General features: G+C 40.1%; 1 protein-coding gene across 3 annotated transcripts in view; it reads left to right on the top strand.

Moving 5' to 3' along the window:
- prlr (prolactin receptor) overlaps window positions 1-12,858 on the top strand; it is a 196,911-nt gene that overhangs the window by 74,357 nt on the left and 109,696 nt on the right. For 2 of the 3 annotated variants that reach the window (XM_003224267.4, XM_062972494.1), the window contains exon 1: window positions 1,848-5,360. The exons of the other annotated variant lie outside the window; for it this stretch is intronic. The gene's annotated coding sequence lies outside the window, so the exon portion shown is untranslated. Of the gene's footprint in view, window positions 1-1,847; window positions 5,361-12,858 lie in introns of those variants that run through there. 3 annotated transcript variants of the gene reach the window in all.

The raw sequence follows: 12,858 nt of genomic DNA on the forward strand, positions 1-12,858 counted from the left end.
TAAGTAATCCAAAACAGTCCCCTTTCCCTGTTTCAACCGATACAGGGCCCACCCAGCGTTCTCCGTGCGGAGAGGATCCCCAAAAGTATCAGTTAACAACTTTTTGAAATTATTCAAATTGTCCTTGACTGGGTCATTTCCCAAAATTAAATTAGTGGCCCATTGTCCTGCGGGACCGGTCAACAAACTCAAAATAAAAGCCACCTTACTAGTGTCAGTAGGAAAAGCATGAGCACTGAGCTGAGAAAAATAAAGCTCCACTTGTGCCAAAAAGGTTGGCAACTTGCACCTGGTTCCGTCAAAGCGTTCAGGAGTCAAAACATGTCCTTTCACAGCAAAAGCTGTTTGGCTTACGGTAAAGGCCGTTTGCAATTGGTCTACTTTGGCTCTTAACTCATCCATCGTCTTCCTGACGGGTTTATTGCTGCAATAAACTTTTTATGGGCGTCGGGCAATCTGTCAAGGACAGAACGCCACAAGATTCAAAGTAACAGAGTTTATTAGATTACAGAACTCAAAAATGCCCGTAAAAACACAAGGGCCAGGCAGTTTTTGCCTTTAAGCGCAAAAAGGGACAAAAGTAAATGTTCAAAAGATAAACCGGATTAAACCGGAGTTTAATCCGGGTAAAAATAAACTGCTTGCTTCAGCCTAGGTATTAACAGAACGAAAGCCAAGGAACAAAAGATACAAAGAATGCAACTAATTGGCAGCAGATTCCTCTCTGCTGCCAGCACTGTGCTTAGAGTAACTTGCGTCGCTCCCACACACACACACAGTAGACAGGATCTCCAACACGAGCAATTCAGCCAAGGATTGTAGAAGTAGAGTAGACCAGTTCCGTTCCGTAGATCAAAGCCAGAAGCAGACGTTTGTAGTTTTTCCAAGTCCAAGAAGGGGGGGGAAGACAAGCCGTGGTCAGTTCAGTCCGGGTTCTCAAAGCAGGAGATGGCGTCCGTCAGAAAGACGACGGAAGGTCAAGCTAATAAGAGTAAGCACAGGTTTGCACAAACAAATGCCCACACAATCCCTCCCGCCGTCTGACCCTGGATTTCAATCAACTTACGTCACAGCACAGGAAAGCACACAAGTCTTCAGGGAAGCGTCCCACACACACACGGATCCCAAGCGTTTGCCCAGATTACCTTGCCCGACGCAATTTGCAATTGCTCCCAAGCCCCATTTTATGCCAGTTACAAATCTTCATCACTGTCAGCTGTCCTCCTTAACCCGGGCGTTTCCTCATCACTTTCCTCGTCAGAGCTGGAACACCTCTGACTACGCCCAACAGCATCTCCAGCTGTGGATCCCGTCCCATCCCTCCAGCTAAGCCATGGGTCTAATCCTGAAGGTCCCCATTCATCTTCTGCCCCATCATGGCCAGTGGCCCCCAATTCCTCCCTTACCCGAGTCCAATCCATCTCATCCTCCTCTGAGCTAACCAGCCCCTCCTCCATTCTCTCCGTAAACCCTTCGAAAGATTCTTCGTCAGATGGTGCTGCAAATATGTCTCGCAGTCTTTTTCTCTCTCGCTCCTCGAGAGTATCTGACTCCCGAGGAGTCTTACGCCCACGTCTGTCAGTAACAGAGCCATGAGGCTCAATCATAACAGCGAATGTGGTCCCTATCTTCAAGAAGGGAAAAAAGAACGACCCAAACAATTACCGTCCGGTCAGCCTCACATCAATACCAGGCAAGATTCTGGAAAAGATCATTAAGGAAGTGGTCTGCAAACACTTAGAAACAAATGCGGTCATTGCTAATAGTCAACACGGATTTACCAAAAACAAGTCATGCCAGACTAATCTGATCTCTTTTTTCGATAGAGTTACGAGTTGGGTCGATACAGGGAATGCCGTGGATGTAGCATATCTAGATTTCAGTAAGGCCTTCGACAAAGTCCCCCACGACCTTCTGGCAAACAAACTAGTAAAATGTGGGCTAGACAAAACTACGGTTAGGTGGATCTGTAATTGGCTAAGCGAACGAACCCAAAGGGTGCTCACCAATGCGTCGTCTTCATCATGGAAAGAAGTGACAAGTGGAGTGCCGCAGGGCTCCGTCCTGGGCCCGGTTCTGTTCAACATCTTTATTAACGACTTAGACGAAGGGTTAGAAGGCACGATCATCAAGTTTGCAGATGACACCAAACTCGGAGGGATAGCTAACACTCCAGAAGACAGGAGCAGAATTCAAAACGATCTTGACAGACTAGAGAGATGGGCCGAAACTAACAAAATGAAGTTCAACAGGGACAAATGCAAGATACTTCACTTCGGCAGAAAAAATGGAAATCAAAGATACAGAATGGGGGACGCCTGGCTTGACAGCAGTGTGTGCGAAAAAGATCTTGGAGTCCTCGTGGACAACAAGTTAAACATGAGCCTACAATGTGATGCGGCAGCTAAAAAAGCCAATGGGATTTTGGCCTGCATCAATAGGGGAATAACGTCTAGATCCAGGGAAGTCATGCTCCCCCTCTATTCTGCCTTGGTCAGACCACACCTGGAATACTGTGTCCAGTTTTGGGCACCGCAGATGAAGGGAGATGCTGACAAGCTGGAAAGCGTCCAGAGGAGGGCAACTAAAATGATTAAGGGTCTGGAGAACAAGCCCTATGAGGAGAGGCTTAAAGAGCTGGGCATGTTTAGCCTGCAGAAGAGAAGGCTGAGAGGAGACATGATAGCCATGTACAAATATGTGAGGGGAAGTCATAGGGAGGAGGGAGCAAGCTTATTTTCTGCTGCCCTGCAGACTAGGACACGGAACAATGGCTTCAAACTACAGGAAAGGAGATTCCACCTGAACATCAGGAAGAACTTCCTCACTGTGAGGGCTGTTCGGCAGTGGAACTCTCTCCCCCGGGCCGTGGTGGAGGCTCCTTCTTTGGAGGCTTTTAAGCAGAGGCTGGATGGCCATCTGTCGGGGGTGCTTTGAATGCGATTTCCTGCTTCTTAGCGGGGGGTTGGACTAGATGGCCCTTGAGGTCTCTTCCAACTCTACTATTCTATGATTCTATGATTCTATGATTCTATGCTGTAAATTTCTTAAGTAGATATGCAAGCAATCCATCCATTTTAGCATGGAATGGACTTAAGAGAGTGGCAAGATATTTAAAACAAACTCAAGATTTTTGTTTAGTTTTAAGTCCGGATGACTCACTGTCTTTAGAAGTATATGCAGATAATGATTTTGGAAACAGTGCAGATAGGAAATCAACAACTGGAGTTTTAGTTAAATTTTCTAATACAGTCATAGATTGGAAATCCAAAAAGCAGGGGTTTGTTGCTTTAAGTTCCAGTGAAGCTGAATTTGGTGCTCTCCGCTTAGCATATACAGAAATCTGTGTGATAAAACAATTATTGAAAGATTTGCAAATACCTGTTGAAGATCCTACAAAAATATATGAAGATAACCAAACATGCATTTTGATGGCAGCACAAGCCAGAGTAAAACAAAGAAGCAAGCATGTCGATATAAAATACAGTTGTGTAAGAGATGCAGTAAAAAATGGTGAGATTGATTTAATGTATTGTAACACATCTCTAAATTTGGCTGATATATTGACAAAGCCACTAAGTGTTCAGAAACATGAACAGGTCTTAAATGATTTAGGAATTTTTGAATGTACTATGTAAAATGTACTATGTTTTTCCTCCTAACACAAGGAGGGATATTACTGTATATGCATGTATGTGACTAAGTTTCTGTGGGATCACTACTTGTGTATGTGTGTGTTAAGAGAAAAACACCTGGTCAATTACAACTCATGGTTGAGTAATTGGAACAATCAGGGCTAACAGGCTTGAGCCACTCCCTGAATGGGGTATATCTGGGAAATGTTTGTAATGTCTTTTGGGGACTTACTGAATACTTGCCGAGAGCCTACTATGAAGATGCATGAATTTAATGCAAGGAACTTTATGTGAGTTTTGTTGCTGGAAGTTTTATTGTGATTTTTTGACTCTGCTACTTAAGAAATTTTTAATTTTCTTCCATTTTCCTGACTTGTTTTCTTTTGCTCATTGTGGATACACCAAAGGACTGGATAAGTCTGGACAGGACTGCACGCAATTTGTTTTTCAACAAACCCGTAACAAATGTGACTGTCACCTGAGATGGCAACATCAATGATCCAAACCTTTTTCTTTTCCACAACTGTGATGTCTGGTGTGTTGTGTTCCAGAACTTTGTCAGTCTGGATTCGGAAGTCCCACAGTATCTTTGCGTGTTCATTTTACACAACCTTTGCAGGTTGTTATTATTATTATTATTATTATTATTATTAATAATAATGTTGACCACATGCCCACCTACATTTCCCAGATTAAAACTGGGAGATATATGGCCGAGCAATATCAGAGTTTGATCAAGATAGCAAAAAGTATAATAGAAGAACATCACACAATCAGCAGCAGCTAATCCTATCAGATAGAGCAAAATTTCTAGCTCTTCTCTCTCTCTCCTCACTGAACTTACTTTGCAGCAGTTGACAGTAAGCTGAGGACAAGGGGGAAAAGTGGGAGAAGAGAGGGGTGATCTTTGGCCAGTCATAATCTCTCTCAGTGTACTATATCTCACAGAATTGCCGTGAGGATAATATTGAGAGAAAGAGGATCATGTGAAAAGCATGAGGTCTAACTGTATAACTAATATTTCTGCAGGTGGCAGTTGTGGATTTTCTCTTACTGATAAAAAGAAATCCATAAAATCTTTCAGAAAAAATCTACTCTTTTCTTGTGCTTCCCTGTCTTTATAACAAAGGGCACCCGGTTCCCTCACTGTCACAAAATAAACTATATTCATCTTTCTGAAGTGCACATTGCTTTCTCTCTAGAGCTCCCCTCCTCTTTTGGGGGGAATGTTCATGGAGCTGACTTTAGAAGCACAAACAAGTTTCCTTCCTCCACTTGAATGTAAACACATGCGCCTCAAGAATGTAAATCCGGGGCTTAACAATATGCCTTCATTGCTTCATCTTTGAAAGCTGTACCTTTTTAACCTTGTTAAGCTGTCTGTCTTGGGACATTTCACATTGTGCAAAGAAATCCTTATTTTGCCTGCAGCAAGGAACATGAATGTTGCAATCCTGGCTCCTCCTCCAGGGAAGAGAGCAAATGAGTACATGGGAGCTCTCACTCCCACAGAGCTGAGTAAGTTCTTTGCTCCAGACAGTGTGGATTTTCTCTGTTGCCTATGGTTGTTCCTTCCTTCGGCTTCCCTTCCGCCTCGCTTTCTCTCTGGATTTACTGAATTGGTTGGAAACTGTTTTATCATATCAACACTGGGTTTCAATGTTCTGTCTCTCTCCCAGGACATTGACTTGAGCCAACATGGATCAGGTTCATTACCTCAAGAGAGTGAGTACTGTGTGGTTTAACCTGTTCTTACAGCTGTCTTTTCTGGGAGAGAGGAGGTTTGCTGTGTAGTTAATCTGTGCTTGAGACAGCATTGCACGGACTTTCATTTTGCTGGCTGCAGAGCAAGAAAATGCTTTGCATGTTCATAATGCAAATGTCAGAGCACTAGGAAAAAGGGACAGTATGTGATTGTTACCGGCTGGTTGACTCTCCAATAAAGTGCTAAAAATATCTCAGAGCCACAACCTGATTCTGGTGTATTGCTCATGTAATAAATCTAAGAGGCTGTGTGGACTTGTTCAAGTCATACGGGGAGCATTCCTATGATAAAACGGGTACATTATGCACTTTAAGCATGGCTTGATAGGTAAAGGTAAAGGTTTACCCTGACGTTAAGTCCAGTCGTGACCGACTCTGGGGGTTGGTGCTCATCTCCATTTCTAAGCCAAAGAGCCGGCGTTGTCCATAGATACCTCCAAGGTCATGTGGCCGGCATGACTGCATGGAGCACTGTTACCTTCTCACCGGAGCGGTACCTATTGATCTACTCACATTTGCATGTTTTCGAACTGCTAGGTTGGCAAGCGCTGGGACTAACAGTGGGCACTCATTCCGCTGCAGGTTCATCAGCTCAGCGCTTTAACGCACTGTGCCACCAGGGGCCCCATGGCTTGATACCACTCCCCTAAACCAGCATCATGAGCATCAGTTGAACTAAAAGTATCTTCTGGGTATTGGACCTTCTTGCTATCATTTCTAATCTCTTCCAAGCTAAACCTGGAACTAAAGTCTGGGGAAGTTACTTTTTTGGGCAACCACTCCCAGAATCCCACAACTGCATGATCAGTAGTCACTTAGGCTGGCTGGGGGATTCTGAGAGACGTAGTTAAAAAGGTAACTTTTCAAGTTCGATCCTTTCCTACATAATCCTCAGTTTGTGGTTGTCTTCTGGGATGTTGCATGTTTCTTCACCAGTTGTTGTCAGTTGTATGGTGTGTAGAGAGAGCGCCTGTTTTTGTCATGAAAGTCTTCTATCTGTCAAATGACATGCCCCAGGACCTCACCTGGCACCAATTTGGGTCCATGCAATGATTGTGTTCTATAACTGGGCATTCCAATATGCAATTGGTTTAGTCTTGTAGAACAGGGGTCCCCAAACTAAGGCCCATCAAGCTATTAATCCGGCCCCCATGGCACAAGGGCAAAAGGGGGTTTGGCTAAATGACCCAAGGGGTCTCTTCTTCTCTTACAACTCTTATTATTATTATTATTATTATTATTATTATTATTAATAATAATAATAATATTGAGGCTGGGAGGCCATCTGTCAGGGGTGCTTTGCTTGTGCTTTTGGTGCACAGAGGCAGAAGGGGGTTGGACTCAATGACCCAAAGTTGTTGTTATTATTATTATTGACATTGAGGCTGGGAGGCCATCCGTCAGGGGTGCTTTGCTTGTTCTTTCAGTGCACAAAGGCAGAAAGGGATTGGACTCAATGGCCCAAGGATCTATTAATAATTGAGGCTGGGAGGCCATCTGTCAGGGGTGCTTTGCTTGTGCTTTCAGTGCACAAAGGCAGAAGGGGGTTGGACTCAATGGCCCAAGGGTGGTATTATTATTATTATTATTATTATTATTATTATTATTATTATTATTATTATTATTATTATCATTGAGCCTGGGAGGCCATCTGTCAGGGGTGCTTTGCTTGTGCTTTTGGTGCACAGAGGCAGAAGGGGATTGGACTCAATGGCCCAAGGGGTCTCTTCCAATCCTCTTTATTATTTTTTTATTATTATTATTTATTATTATTATTGCTCAGTGGCCAACTATAGTCCGGCCCTCCAACGGTCCAAAGGATCGTGAACTGGCCCCCTGTTTAAAAAGTTTGGGGACCCCTGTTGTAGAATTTCATTGGTTTTATATGCATGCTGTTTCTTCAGTTTCTTCTTGTGATTATTTAATATTTTCATAGCGTTGCAGTATAATGTATTAAAAGTAAATAAATAAATTCAGGCAGGTATCAGCAAAACCCAGGTGTAAAATATGCAAAATCTTTTGGAGTGTTCTTCCATTTTCACACATATGTACAATCAGGCAACCATACTCATACATGATGATGCATGTTTCATTCCTAGCGATCGGCATGACTAAGTTTTCAGACTGCAGTCCAATATTTTAACTTCAATACTTATCTATCTGAAGTTTTCGATCCTGGTCTGAATGTCTTTGTTGAATGAAGTGCAGAACTACGAAAAAGTACCTTTTTCAGATCACAACTCCCATAAAAAACCCATCAGGAACTTTTCCAAGCTCTGGTACCATTAAATGAAGTTCTTTTTGGACCTTTCTTGATAGATATACCTCTGGTATTATGTTTGTAGTGTTTTTATCACACAAAAGCACATTTCTGTGTCCTTAATTTTGGGAATGTGAGTTTTGTTTCTTCTTGCAATAAGTGTTTTTTATCGTGCTGTTCTTTTAATTTACATTGCTGTTGCATACATTTACTAAAAGTCAATCAGAAATATTTCGTGTTAGAGTGGTACTGGCATATTAATTCCAGAAGTAAAGAAATAAACACGCAATCAGAGTTCTGAAATGAGGGTTTAATGAGAATAAGAATACAGAAATGGAAGGTAAACTTGCTTAAGAACGGAAATACAAAAATTAGTAGGAAACCTTTCCTCAACATTTCTATTAGTTTCTTTTGACTTTCTCAATCACTCCTAATATCTTTGACAGAAAGATGAACGTTCAAATTCGCTTCCTATTTTGCTATAAGTAATAGTTTGTTGACAATTTTACCGTCTAGCACTTTCATTTCTATCATTGCATACTGCATGTTTTTGCCTGTATGGGTGTATACAGGTACAAAGGAGGCACAGCTTTCATTTTCATGTGAGGAATTTGTGCCTATAACTTTTTCATGTGTCTATGCATTGACTGGCATACATACATTTTTTTTCCTTTATGACCTGTTGTCAGGTTAAGCCAATTCCTTGTAAGTGATACAGACACATACTTACATTGTAATAACAATGTGTACGGGGACACAAAAAAACCGGAAGGTACTCATATTAATCAAGGTAAAAGAAATAAATTAAATTCACTAGCAAGGAATAAAATAACTGACTAAAGTAGATGACTAAAAATTACAATAGCAGCAGGATTAAGTAAGAAGTAAATTAAAAGTAAACAGTGCAGAAGGCTAATCTCAGCACCTTTATGTGACACACCTACACACCGCAGGTGAAATACTAACGTGTTGCGATGCACAGTTTGGAAAGCTCTGCTTTAAAGGATTTGTTCCATGAGATCTGGATGGTTTATGCTGACAGTAACTTGTAGTTAAGGTGTTAAAAGGGAGATAATTATTTTGTTGCAGTGACCATGGAGCCCTTCTTTGCCTAATCTTTCCTCAAATCAATTATTTTTCTGTTTGATGTTTCTCTTGCATGTTCATGTGGTCAGATGTTTTTCTTATCAACTCCAGATTTTATTAGTTAATCTATCTGTTTTTCTGAGAGCATTTTGGGAACTATTCTGGTTGAAATGCTAGATAGAAATGTAAATAATCAAATCAAGTTAATCTGAATCTGAAATGAAGTTATTGCTTAGTTTACCAATACCTTGCAATCTGATGTTTTGGTGCCAATAACAAAACAGGTGAAATTGGAATAATTATTGTTACTGGTAATTAGATTTATTGCATTTTGGAAGCTTATTAACTTTTCCAATAGAGTGTTAAAATTGTATTTGGGCTGCTTCCTTTTTGTGTGTATGCCAGGTGTTATTACTGCAGTACAGTAGAGTCTCACTTATCCAACATAAACGGACCGGCAGAACGTTGGATAAGCAAATATGTTGGATAATAAGGAGAGATTAAGGAGAAGCCTATTAAACATCAAATTAGGTTGTGATTTTACAAATTAAGCACCAAAACATCATGTTATACAACAAATTTGACAGAAAAAGTAGTTCAATATGCAGTAATGCTACGCAGTAATTACTGTATTTACGAATTTAGCACCAAAATACCAAGATGTATTGAAAACATTGACTACAAAAATGTGTTGGATAATCCAGAACGTTGGATAAACGAACATTGAATAAGTGAGACTCTATTGTATTATAGTGAAACAGAATGTAGAGGTGATACCGAATGTATTTTCCAGTATAAGCTGACCCAAATATAAGCCGAGGCACCTAATTTTATCACAAAAAACTGGGAAAACTTGTTGACTTGAGTATAAGATGAGGGTGGGAAATGCAGCAGCTACTGGTAAATTTCAAAAATAAAAATAGATACCAATAAAATTACATGAATTGAGGCATCAGTAGGTTAAATGTTTTTGAATATTTACATAAAACTGTAATTTAAGATGATAAGACTATTAAAAGATAAGACTGTCCAACTCTGATTACCTATATACTCGAGTACAAGCTGACCCAAATATAAGCCAGCTAAGACCCTCACTTGAGTATAAGACGAGGGGGGATTTTTCAGCCCTAAAAGGGGCTGAAAACCTCTGCTTTTGCTCAAGTATATACGGTACAAATGGGCACCATGGTTTGTGTTAGCCATGATTAAATCAGAATTATACAATTAAGGAAATTCCATTTTGTTCTTTCTGTTCTGGTTTGTTTCTTTCCTGCCCATTTTATTAGCTCCAACTTTTTCAGATGGCAGCTGAAGAAACAAGCCACAGTTGTAGGTTTGGACATTATGGCAAGCCAGACTCCATAAGCCAACAACATGTATTTTAAGTGTGTTTTTTAAGGCCAATTAATAAACCACAACTTATTAGCACTGTTGAATTCACATACTTCAGCAAATCACATTTTAAAAAACCACACCATCCTTAGTTGCAAAATATGAACATGGTCATTGTCAGGCAAGAAGCTCACAGTTTGAATTGTATTTCACCCAAGAAAAAACTCAGTGGACATTGACAAATTCTGTTTTTCCCTGAGTAGAGCATGTATTATTCAGGTGTGCTCTCATTAGGTAGTTGGAATTAGAAGAGCATTACAAAAGGGTCCCTCAGAGTGTCTAGAAGAGTTGAGAACCATAAGAACCAGACTGGGGGCTATATGGGGCCAAATCCCATACAGATGTCCTGGGGCATCAGAAATTGCCCCAGTGTTGTTTTGTGGCTTCTGCTCCCTTTCTGATCAAACAGGATACATTTGTCTTTCAAATAGGTTGCAACCCTATCCCCCAGTGTGTGTGCGTGCGCGCACACACACACACATACACACACACACACTATTTAACATCAAAATAATATTTCTTTTCAAAAGTGCCATATCCATATTTTAACATTTTTCCACTTTATACACTACATGTGTTCCCTTGCAGAAAATTGCTCCCCTAGTGCTATAATAGATACCAGCTTGTGTGAATCCATGGCTTAATCTTGCTGTTACATGCCTCAAGCTTTTGGGAGGAAAGATATTATTATTATTAATAATAATAATAATAATAATAATAATAATAATAGTACACTTTATTTATATTCTGCTTTATCTCCCCCATGGGACTCATAATCGATTACAGTTGTGATGTAATAAATAATAAATACATGAATTGAGCCCTAATTGTGTTTTTAAAAGGTATGTATATGTGACTCATTGTAATTCGGCTGCAAATGCAATTAGCCAACAATTTACACTTTATGTGGAAATGATGAATAAGCATTAGGTCAGGTGTGACTTAACATTTTTAGCACATTTATGATTTTGGTGCTTTCGAAAGGAACAGCAGGAGTAAATTAGATGGGAACCATGCTCTCCCCAGATGCAACATGGTCTTTTTTTAAAAAAAAGTATTTTGGACTAGACAACAGTACCATCTCAACTTGTTTGGATTTTATTCCATGTGAAGGAAGACCATATATATCTACAGTAGCCCAAATACTGTCTTCATATTCATGAAGACGATATATTTGTTTTCAGAAGGAACAACTATATGTAGCTTGGGTAGGATGGCATTCAGACATTATCGTTGTTGGCTGATGAGTGTAAGATGGTCATTACTTCTCCGTATTTTGGCTAAGATCGTGTGCAGTGTGCTTGTACGATAGTGTCATTGTTTGCACATATTAATTGATTGCTTTGGACCTTCTTTGGAAAAAAAGACATAGAATTGGGAGAACAGAAATAATGGAAGTTTATGAAAGAATTAATATGATGTCCTGAGAACACTTGAAAGTAGCTTTTTATAACTTGGAACCCAGTTATGTTGGGTTTGATGAAGAAATTCAGAGTTCCCCAGCATTTGGATAATGGGAGGGTGCTCTGATGGTTTACAAATGCAAAAAGTTAATAATAAATTAGAGTGGAATAAATTCACTGAATAAATTACAGTGGAATAAGTAAACTTTCTCCACTGAAGGCAACATAAAATGCTGGTATTTGAGGACATTCACTAAACCCTCATCACTTTAGCAATTATTAGAGTTCTGAAAGATAGGTCAATATTATTATCTCCATTTTACAATTGGAACCAGGTCCCCCCGAAGGACAGAATCTTGGCTAAGGCCCCTTTGTACATTTATGCTAGAAAACAAGATTTTCTGCCTGACAGAGAAACTACTATGCTTCCCTAGATATTAAGCAACACAATATTAATATGATGGTATGCATCATTAATATGTGAATCAATCTATTTTTCTTCGACCTCATTCTTGTTAATCTATTCTCTATAGTCACACTTCTGATTTGGCACTATAGAATCTGACTCACAAGACTAAAAGAGGACTTGGCTAGACCCTTGGTGTTGTATCCAATTTGGTGATTTTTAATGAAGCTTACAATGAAAGTTGGGTTCCCTTATTCTGAGCAGCCTACAGGCACTCCCTCACCCTAGGGTGGATGAGTGGACTGCTTCCACCCCACAAATATTTCCCAACAATAAGCAACACCCTGATGTGCAAGGAGAGAATGCATACCATAACCATCCTGTGTTTAATGTTGGCACTGGAGCCTGATCAAACTGATATCTATTCCTGCCCTGGGCATCCCATCTGTTTCTAAAGACAGCTTCTGGAAATAGGTCTATGTGAGCATTCAAAGCAGTAGATGTTGCAAATATAGAATCGTGGAGTCATAGAGTTGGCAAAGATCCCCACGACCACCAAGTCTCTGTTCTTATGCTTTAAATCCACTCATTCAGTTCTTACCCGCTGGAGCAGCAAAAAAAAGCAAACCCACTCCATCATCTGTATGACAGGCCTTCAAAAGACATATATTACATCACCTTTCAGTCTTCTCTTCTTCCAACCAAGCATATGCAACTGCCTCATAGAGCTTGATTTCTATATCCTTTACAATCTTTGTTTCCCTCCTACTAACATGTACCAGTTTGTTAATGTCTTTCTTAAGTAGAACTAGGCAAGGTATTTAATGTGAAGTTTGAACAAATAGAATAGAGTGGTGCTGTTATTTCACTTCATGTTTCCTTACCTTGAAGTAATCAACTGCCTAATTTGAA

This window comes from Anolis carolinensis, chromosome 2 (genome assembly GCF_035594765.1).
Source record: "Anolis carolinensis isolate JA03-04 chromosome 2, rAnoCar3.1.pri, whole genome shotgun sequence".
NCBI classification, from domain to species: Eukaryota; Metazoa; Chordata; class Lepidosauria; order Squamata; family Dactyloidae; genus Anolis; species Anolis carolinensis.